At 40.5% G+C, this 10058-nt stretch overlaps 1 pseudogene; it reads left to right on the forward strand.

The window, feature by feature from the left end:
* Positions 1-812: 812 nt before the first annotated feature.
* LOC129487720 (disintegrin and metalloproteinase domain-containing protein 21-like) lies at positions 813-3315 on the forward strand (annotated as a pseudogene).
* The last annotated feature ends 6743 nt before the right edge of the window (positions 3316-10058 follow it).

The raw sequence follows: 10058 nt of genomic DNA on the forward strand, positions 1-10058 counted from the left end.
TACATTTTAGTAGCATTAATTTATAATGCAAAACACTTCACCACCCTTCCTCCCATTTTCATTTTTCATTGTACACAGAACTATACAAGACATTATAGAGGATACTAAAATAAATGAAAATCATAAACCATGGAGTCAAGAATCTTACAGTCTAATAAAGTTATAAGTAAAGATGAATAAAATGAGGAATAGTAAATAACATTGAGATAAAGAAACTAAAGTAAATCATAAGACTGATGCAACTTGACACAGAATTGTGATTATTTTTTATGTCTCCAGTTTTGACAGTCAAAGAAGACACTATCAATAGTTATTGCAAGGGCAACAGGCATAAACTAATACTATCTTGGACAAATTGAGATATAGAGCCACCCTACTCTTGTTTCTTTACTTTTGCTTTTACTTTTTATTATGGACATTTTCATACTGCCTGTAAAGATTGAGATAACTATTTAAGTACCCATCTTCCAACTTCAACTATTATCACCACATGGCCAATGTTGTCTCCTCTATACCCCCTAACTCCCCACCCTCATTTACTAAAAGCAAATCCAAAGCATTTTCTTGATTCATCAGCCAGTTTTTCACTACTCCATTCTTTTTCTCTCCTGATTTCCTTACTTATCAGCTTTCCAACCCATCTTTTTATTTTTACTTCCAGCACTGCAGTTCTGATCTAACTCTGCCAGGACACAGATCCATAGGGTCAGCCCTGCATCCTGAGCAGCTTAGAGGGAGGAACCAGACCAGCAGTGAGTCACACCTTGTCCTCTCCTGCTCTGGACAGATGGCTCCATAACGACAGCTTCATAATGGCAGTGGATGGGACCCTAGTGTACATCAGGGTCACTCTTCTGCTGCTCTGGCGTGGCGTATTTTTGTCTATTTCTGGCTACTGTCAGGCTGGACCCTCCCAGCATTTCACTTCCCCAGAAGTGGTGATCCCCTTGAAGGTGATCAGCAGGGGCAGAAGTGCAAAGGCTCCTGGATGGCTCTCCTATAGTCTGCGGTTTGGGGGCCAGAAACACGTTGTTCATATGAGGGTCAAGAAGCTCTTGGTTTCTAGACACCTCCCAGTGTTCACCTACACAGATGAGCGTGCCCTCCTGGAGGATCAGCTCTTCATCCCAGATGACTGTTACTATCATGGTTACGTGGAGGGGGCCCCTGAGTCTCTGGTTGTGTTCAGTGCTTGTTTTTGGGGCTTTTGAGGAGTGTTAAAAATAAATGGCCTCACTCATGAAATTGAACCCATCAGGCACTCTGCCACATTTGAACACCTGGTTTACAAAGTAAACAGTAATGAGACACAATTCCCAGCTATGAGATGTAGCTTAACAGAGAAGGAAGTAGCACACCAACAGCTGGAATTTGAAGAGACTGAGAACTCAGCTCTGGAACCAAAATTTGCTGGTGACTGGTGGACCCATACATGGTTTCTGGAGCTAGTTGTTGTGGTGAACCATGATTTCTTCATTTACTCTCAAAGCAACAACTCAAAGGTGCAAGAGGATGTATTTCTTGTTGTCAACATAGTGGATTCCATGTATCAGCAGTTAGGTACTTATATAATTTTGATTGGAATTGAAATTTGGAATCAAGGAAATGTTTTCCCAATGACAAGCATAGAACAGATCCTGAATGATTTCTCTCAATGGAAACAAATCAGTCTTTCCCAGCTACAGCATGATGCTGCACATATGTTCATAAAAAATTCACTTATAAGTATACTTGGCCTAGCCCACGTTGCAGGAATATGTTGTCCACCTATTGATTATAGAGTTGACAATTTTCAAGGAGATAACTGGTCTCTTTTTGCCAACACTGTGGCCCATGAGTTACATCATTCTTTGGGTATGCAGCATGAAGAAGAATTCTGTTTTTTTTCTTTTTGTTTTTTTGTTTTTTTTCTTGAGACAGAGTCTGGCTCTGTCGCCCAGGCTGGAGTGCAGTGGCGCAATCTCGGCTCACTGCAAGCTCCGCTTCCGTGGTTCACGCCATTCTCCTGCCTCAGCCTCTCCGAGTAGCTGGGACTACAGGCACCCGCCACCGCGCCCGGCTAATTTTTTGTATTTTTAGTAGAGATGGGGTTTCACTGCGGTCTCTATCTACTGACCTCGTGATCTGCCCGCCTCGGCCTCCCAAAGTGCTGGGATTACAAGCGTGAGCCACCACGCCCGGCCAGAAGAATTCTGTTTTTGTGGGGAAAGAGGTTGCATCATGAATACTTTTAGAGTGCCAGCAGAGAAATTCACCAATTGCAGTTATGCTGATTTTATGAAGACCACCTTAAACCAGGGATCATGTCTGCATAATCTTCCAAGATTGGGGGAAATCTTTATGCTAAAGCGCTGTGGGAATGGTGTGGTTGAAAGAGAAGAGCAGTGTGACTGTGGATCCGTACAGCAGTGTGAACAAGATGCCTGTTGTCTGTTGAACTGCACTCTAAGGCCTGGGGCTGCCTGTGCTTTTGGGCTTTGTTGCAAAGACTGCAAGTTCATGCCATCAGGGGAACTCTGTAGACAAGAGGTCAATGAATGTGACCTTCCAGATTGGTGCAATGGAACATCCCTTCAGTGTCCAGAAGATAGATATGTGCAGGACGGGATCCCCAGTAGTGACAGTGCCTACTGCTATCAAAAGAGGTGTAATAACCATGACCAGCATTGCAGGGAGATTTTTAGTAAAGATGCAAAAAGTGCATCTCAGAATTGCCATAAAGAAATCAACTCTCAGGGAAACCGTTTTGGTCACTGTGGTATAAATGGCACAACATACCTAAAATGTCATATCTCTGATGTCTTTTGTGGGAGAGTTCAATGTGAGAATGTGAGAGACATTCCTCTTCTCCAAGATCATTTTACTTTGCAGCACACTCATGTCAATGGTGTCACCTGCTGGGGTATTGACTATCATTTAAGGATGAACATACCTGACATTGGTGAAGTGAAAGATGGTACTGTGTGTGGCCCAGGAAAGATCTGCATCCACAAGAAGTGTGTCAGTCTGTCCTGTCACACGTCTGCCTTCCTGAGACCTGCAATACGAAGGAGATCTGCAATAACAAACATCACTGCCACTGTGGCTATGGGTGGTCCCCGCCCTACTGCCTGCACAGAGGCTATGGGGGCGGTGTTGACAGTGGCCCAGCAACTCCAAAGAGAAGAGTTTTTTTTGCCATTGATTGTGATTCCTTCTTTGTCTGTTTTGATTTTCCTGTTTACTGTTAGGCTTCTTATGTATCTACGACAATGTTCTGGTCCCAAAGAAACTAAGGCTCATTCATCAGGTTAAGAAAATGTCTCTAATTTAATATTCCATGCATTATTACACTTTAGTCTCTTCACAGCAGAAATGTTAGTACATCCCTGAAACTGAGCACATTTTTGAACCATTTGCAGAAAGCTGCAAAGATCTTCTCTTACGTCAGTACCACAAACATTGTCATTAAGTGCAGGTTATTCTTAACATGTTTCTATCTATTGTTCATTGTTTTAAGCAGCAACTGAAGCTACATCCTTCCCTCCCTTTAGTCCTTGTTGTTTCTCGTGCTTAGAGATGACTTATGGGAAAGGCATGAGATGTTTCTGCATCAGAGTGTCCAGGGGTGAAGCTTACCTCTCTACTGACATTTATCAATGTGGGAAAATTACTTACATTTTCTGACGTTTTGCTTCAAAATCTAAAAGGGGGCAGGGGTCATAATAATATTTGTCCCACCCAAGTCTTTGGGTTTATTTGGTTACCAAAAGAGAGAAGTAAGTGAATTTTTTAAAGTATAAAAGATTGTTGTTTGTCTGATAAAAGCTCTTGACTTGCTCCCTGTGTGTTTCCTAGCTCTTTGTTTTAACTTGGCAGTTTGGATATCCTTTTGGAGCATTTGCTTCGCATACCAAAATATAATCTCCATGAGGGTGGGGTAGTTTTATCTGTTTTGCTCACTATTGTGTCCTCAATAGCTCGAACAGTGCACAGTGCTTACTACACAGTAAACACTTCAATGAAGCAATGAATTTGAATGGAGTATTAAATACATGAATTAATTATGAAAAGTAAAAATAATATTTTGATACCTTGATGATGTCATTCTGATCCTCTTTTTTAACTACTGGAGCTCTTGCTCAAAATTAAACTTTGAATATTTAAAATGTGTTTATTTAAAATGCTGCAGTTTGAACCTGGTGCACTTTGCTGGTCTTTTGTCCTCCAGTGTATCTTCCCTTCAGTCTATTCTCAGTGTTTTTGGAAAGCCTGTCTCTTGAAAACAGAGTGAATCAGATACCCTTTGTATTGATCAGTTAACTTCTGAATGGCACTCTGTAAATAGAGTCAAAAAACTTTTTGGATATCATTTTTTATTACACTTGCCAACTTTGTTTACAATATATTTGGCTGTGTCATTCTGTGCATATTTGTACATGAAATCCCCATTCCCAAAATGCTGTTTACCACCCTGCCCCTACTCCCTTGCCCTGGAAATCTCCTATTTTCTCTCAGTAGAGGTTAAATATTATATCTTCGTAGAAACATTCCTTATGAAATCGTAAGTGTTCCACTTGTGTGCCCCATTACTTTGTGGTCATCCTTTATGGTTTGATGCCTTCTAGGAATAGAGATGGAGAGGGTCCAACAATGTGCTATCAAAAAGAAGCAGAGGACAGCTACTGGAGCCATACAAGGAGGGAGGAGTGAATCAAGAACACAATCTGGTTAAATCAGAGAAAGCTCCACATATTGTAAGTGTACACATCCATATGGAGACCAAAGATAACTGCTCCAGTTTATTGATTCTTTTTTGAAATGGTTTATTCCCACAGAAATACAAACTGCTATCAGAGAACACTATACACATCTCTATGCAAATAAACTAGAAAATCTAGAAGAAATGGATAAATTCCTGGCCATATACACCCTCCCAAGTCTAAATGAGGAAGAAGTCAAATCCTTGAATAGACCAAATAACAAGTTCTGTAATTGAGGCAGTAATTAATAGCCTACCAACCAAAAAAAGTCCGGGACCAGATGGATTCACAGCCTAATTCTACCAGAGGTACAAGGAGGAGCAGGCACTATTCCTTCTGAAACTATCCCAAGCAGCAGAAAAAGAGGGACTCCTCCCTAAGTCATTTTGTGAGGCCAGCATCATCCTGATACCAAAACCTGGCAGAGACACAATAAAAAAGGAAAATTTCAGGCCAATATCCCTGATGAACATTGATGCAAAAATCCTCAATAAAATACTGGCAAATCGAATCCAGCAGCACATCAAAAAGCTTATCCACCATGATCAAGTCAGCTTCATACCTGGGATGCAAGCCTGGTTCAACATATGCAAATCAGTAAACACAATCCATCACATAAACAGAACCAATGACAAAAATCTCATGATTATCTCAGTAGATGCAGAAAAGGCCTTTGACAAAATTCAACAACGCTTCATGCTAAAAACTCTCAATAAACTAGGTATCGATGGAATATATCTCAAATTAATAAGAGGTATTTATGGCAAACCCATAGCCAATATCATACTGAATGGGCAAAAGCTGGAAGCATTCTTTTTGAAAACCGGCACAAGACAAGGATGCCCTCTCTCACCACTCCTATTCAACATAGTATAGGAAGTTCTGGCCAAGGCAATCAGGCAAGAGAAAAAAATAAGGGGTATTCAAATAGGAAGAGAGGAAGTCAAATTGTCTCTGTTTGCAGATGACATGACTGCATATTAAGAAACCCCATCGTCTCAGCCTAAAATCTCCTTAAGCTGATAAGCAACTTCAGCAAAGTCTCAGGTACAAAATCAATGTGCAAAAATCACAAGCATTCCTATACACCAGTAACAGACAAGCAGAGAGCCAAGTCATGAGTGAACTGCCATTCACAATTGCCACTAAGATAATAAAATACCTAGCAATACAACTTACAAGGGATGTGAAGGACCTCCTCAAGGAGAACTACAAATCACTGCTCAAGGAAAGAAGAGAGGACACAAACAAATGGAAAAACATTCCATGCTTATGGATAGGAAGAATCAATATCATGAAGATGGCCATACTGCCCAAAGTAATTTATAGATTCAATGCCATGCCCATCCTGCCCAAAGTAATTTATAGATTCAATGCCATGCCCATCAAGCTACCATTGACTTTCTTCACAGAAATGGAGAAAACTACTTTAAACTTCATATGGAACCAAAAAAGAGCCCGCATAGACAATCCTGAGCAAAAAGAACAAAGCTGGAGGCATCAGGCTACCTCACTTCAAAGTATACTACAAGGCTACTGTAACCAAAACAGCATGGTACTGGTACAAAAACAGATATATAGACCAATGGAACAGAAAACAGTCCTCAGAAATAGCACCACACATCTACAACCATCTGATCTTCGACAAATCTGACAAAAACAAGCAATGGGGAAACGATTCCTCATTTAATAAATGGTGTTGGGAAAACTGGCTAGCCATCCGCAGAAAACTGAAACTAGACCCCTTCCTTACACCTTATACAAAAATCAACTCAAGATGGATTAAAGACTTAAATGTAAGACCTAAAACCATAAAAATCCTAGAAAAAAACCTAGGCCATATCATTCAGGACATAGGCAAGGGCAAACACTTCATGTCTAAAACACCAAAAGCAAAGGCAACAAAAGCCAAAATTGACAAATGGGATCTAATTAAACTAAAGAGCTTCTGCACAGCAAAAGAAACTGTCATCAGAGTGAACAGGCAACATACAGAATGAGTGAAAAGTTTTGCAATCTATCCATCTGACAAAGGACTAATATCCAGAATCTACAAATAACTTTAACAAATTTACACACAAAAAAATCAAAAAGTGGGCAAAGTATATGAACAGACAGTTCTCAAAAGAAGACATTTATGCAGCCAACAAACATATGAAAAAATTCTCATCATCACTGGTCATTAGAGAAATGGCAATGAAAACCACAATGAGATACCATCTCATGCCAGTTAGAATGGTGATCATTAAAAAGTCAGGAAACAACAGATGCTGGAGAGGATGTGGAGAAATAGGAATATTTTTACACTGTTGGTGGGAGTGTAAATTAGTTCAACCATTGTGGAAGACAGTGTGGTGATTCCTCAAGGATCTAGAGCTAGAAATACTATTTGACCCAGCAATCCCATTACTGGGTATACACCCAAAGGATTATAAATCATTCTACTATAAAAACACATGCATACGTATGTTTTTTGTGGCACTATTCACAGAAGCAAAGACTTGGAACCAACCCAAATGTCCATCAATGATAGACTGCATAAAGAAAATGTGGCACATATACACCATGGAATACTATGCAGCCATAAAAAGGATGAGTACATGTCCTTTGCAGGGACATGGATGAAGCTGGAAACCAACATTCTCAGCAAACTAACACAGGAACAGAAAACAAAATACTGCATGTTCTCACTCATAAGTGGGAGTTGAACAATGAGAACACCTGGACACAGGGAGGAGAACATCACATACTGGGTCTGTTGGGTGGTGGAGGGCTAGGGGAAGGATTGCATTGCAAGAAATACCTAATGTAGGTGACAGGTTGATGGGTGCAGCAAACCACCATGGCACATGTATACCGATGTAAGAAAACTGCACATTCTGCACATGTACCCCCAGAACTTAAAGTATATATAAAAGAAACCATTGAAGTTGATCATAGTAGTATTTATCGGCCTATTGTTCTATTTGCTAAGTTTTGTATTTCTGCTTGAGATTACATTGAAATAATCAATTTTTTCTGGGATTATGTTGGTTTCAGCTTTTATGCTTAATTGTGGAATTTATTTTGCAATAAGGAATGAGATAGGTATCTAATTGTATACTTTTCCAAATGGGTAGCCTGTTGTCCTGATACACTTCATAGAATAAATCCTTTATCAGTGCTTTGCTAGTAAATTGAGATCCTGTATTTTATGTTAATTTGTTAGAGTCACCTTATTTTACTTGTAAATTTTTACAAGAAGCAGTGCATTTTGCAATATTCCTATTTTAAGAAAAGATGTATAGTTATTTTATATCTGTTGAGTTAATTAGAGCTATATCAGTCAATTATATCAGGATTGGTGGGTAGAATTAACCTTTTCATAACAAGCATAGAGTCTTACCTCCTGTTTTAATTTGGATTGCCCAAAAAGCAGGCCCAGAGACAAGGATTTAGGTGGAGTTAGTTTTCTGGGGAAGCACGAAACAGGGCAGACTAATGAACAAGTTTTCTCTGTGTACTACTGGAGTCATCCCTGTGGGCTTTCTGAGAAGTCATGTGAAACACACCTTTGATTAATACTCCATGGTTCAGGAGAAAGCTGTAAGGAAAAGAACATCTGAGATATAAGCACTTGAAGTGGTAAACTCTCAGAGCATGAAGATTGTCTACTGTGGCTGCAAGTGAACTCAAGTGGGACAAGAAGATGGAGGGTGGGCTTTCAGCATCTACTGTACCCAGGTTCCTTAGAAAACATATGCTGAGGCAAGGAATAAATCTAAATGGTTTACATGGAAAATACAATCCTAGGGAAATGAGGGTAAAAATAAAAGTATTTGGGGCTGGAAAGTCTGGTACAGAAGATGCTGGTGGTAACCGCCTGTATCCTCTTAGGCTGAACCTTGAGGTTGTCTGTAGTACTGATGACAAGTCCTATACACACTAATGGCTTTCTACTTTACGGGCGGGTGTGCTCAGCGCATTCATGGAGCAGGCTGGAAACAGGAAGGAGTTAATGCATCTGAAAGCAACTCCGGACAAATGAGAGATGTTGTGTGAATGAGCATGGTAGTTTCCCCAGTCCTCATGGGACTTCTCCGTGGTGTTGGGGTCCGAGACAGGGTGTACATTGTTAGTATAACAGGAACTGGGTCTTTCTACCTTCCCTCAAAAAACCCCAAACAAACAAACAAACAAAAAAACCCAAAACCCTTTTCTTTTCTTCACAAAGTCTTCTTTGTTCTTTGAGCACCTATTGTAAAAGCTGACTGGAGACGGTCTCAGTCTATTCAATTCTCCCTGTGATCCTCCACTATGGACTTTCTTTCAAACTGTGTCTTATTGTTATTAACCCTCACTGTTTTCTTAACAGTTTGGGCACAGAACTGACATCCCTTTGCTCCAGTCTTCCAAGCCCTGGCTACGTGAACTAAGCCAACTGATTGCTGGGTATATCAGCATCTAGATTGTGCAAAATTATCTGAACTTATTTTCGTTCCTGCTGATGCAAGTGCCTGGTGGGTCAAGTTTGGAGCCAGATGCATGCCAAGGTATGGCTTCCATGAAAAGAAAACAACGTCACACTACTTCTCTTTCTGGTGAGTTGGACACCTGTACAGAAGGTCGAGGACTGTCGTTTGTTTAGGTAAAGACATTAGAAAGGGATTTTTCCCTTTGTACTGAAAGCAGAGATGGTGCAGGACCTTTCATAGGTAACTTCCCAAGGCAGTAGTACAATCAAACCCTGTGACTTGATGCCACGGATGGCACACATAGGCCTCTCACAAAGGTCATAAATGGTCCTGACACTGACTCTTATGGTACAAACACTTGCCACATCACCACATGTTATGGATGGCCCAGAAGTCAGCCCTGTGCAACTTGGATTTGCTCACTTGCTCCTCTCATTAGACTGATAGGCACCAAAGATTACATGGTGATAGCATGGTGAGTATTCAAAAAATGTGGAATAACTTGGCCAGGTGACAAAATCAAGCCCTATAGCTGCCAAAACCAAACTAAAGATCTCCTATATCTGATATTGTGCAATCTGTTCTGCTCCTATGGACTGACAGGGACACATACGGATACAGAGATGCCAATATGACAGAAGACAAGGCACGACAAACCCCAATCTGTTGGGTCACAAATTTCACTCTGACATTATTTGTGAACCACACTGGTCTTTTTATCTTGTGTGGTGACAAGGTCTATGAAGGGTTCCCACTTACATGGTCAGAATGATGGGGACTCAGATACCTAACACTTTTGTCACCAGGTACTCCTCCTTCAATGTCAGCCAAATTATAAACTTGGGCTCCTTTGTTCATAAAG

This window comes from Symphalangus syndactylus, chromosome 8, assembly GCF_028878055.3.
Source record: "Symphalangus syndactylus isolate Jambi chromosome 8, NHGRI_mSymSyn1-v2.1_pri, whole genome shotgun sequence".
Taxonomy (NCBI): domain Eukaryota; kingdom Metazoa; phylum Chordata; class Mammalia; order Primates; family Hylobatidae; genus Symphalangus; species Symphalangus syndactylus.